Genomic DNA, 708 nt, shown 5'->3' with positions numbered 1-708 from the left:
GTAGGAATAATGGATCGGAGTGTGACGTTTCGACACGTAGGAATAATGGATCGGAGTGTCACGTTCCGACACGTAGGAATAATGGATCGGAGTGTCACGTTCCGACACAAAGGAATAATTGATCGGAGTGTCATGTTCTGACACGTAGCATTAGGGGATCGGAGTGTCACGTTCCGACACGGTAGGAATAATGGATTGGAGTGTCACGTTCCGACACGATAATATACCTTGAATTAACTTAATATACTCGAACTCAAAGAATCTAGTTCCCAAATGAGTATGGTGTGGAGGCTTGAGTCCTCATAGATGTGTTTGGTGTTGTTGCCAATGATTCTTGTACTTGTTGATTGTCACCTGTTAAGTATTGTGGTTGATTTTATATTATTATTCAGTATATATTGCTTTCTATTTTGAGTTGGCCGATGATACCTACTCAGTACGTGTTCCTTGTACTGACCATTACTGTTATTTACTTCTTGTTGTTTTGTGGAGTGCAGCAAGTGCACCGTTGACTACTCGTCCGCAACTCTAGCCAGTCTTCAGCACATCAGATTTCAGGTTGAGCTATTATTCCTAGCTCGGGCTGGATTCTCTTCTTCACGTCTTGATGNGTTCGGACATGGACCATCTGTTTCCTTATTTTAGTTTCTAAAATACTCTTAGACTTAGTAATTTGAGGATAGATGTTGTTGATGTGATGACTTCCAG

This window comes from Solanum pennellii, chromosome 1 (assembly GCF_001406875.1).
Source record: "Solanum pennellii chromosome 1, SPENNV200".
NCBI lineage: Eukaryota > Viridiplantae > Streptophyta > Magnoliopsida > Solanales > Solanaceae > Solanum > Solanum pennellii.
This window is presented reverse-complemented; position numbering follows the sequence as displayed.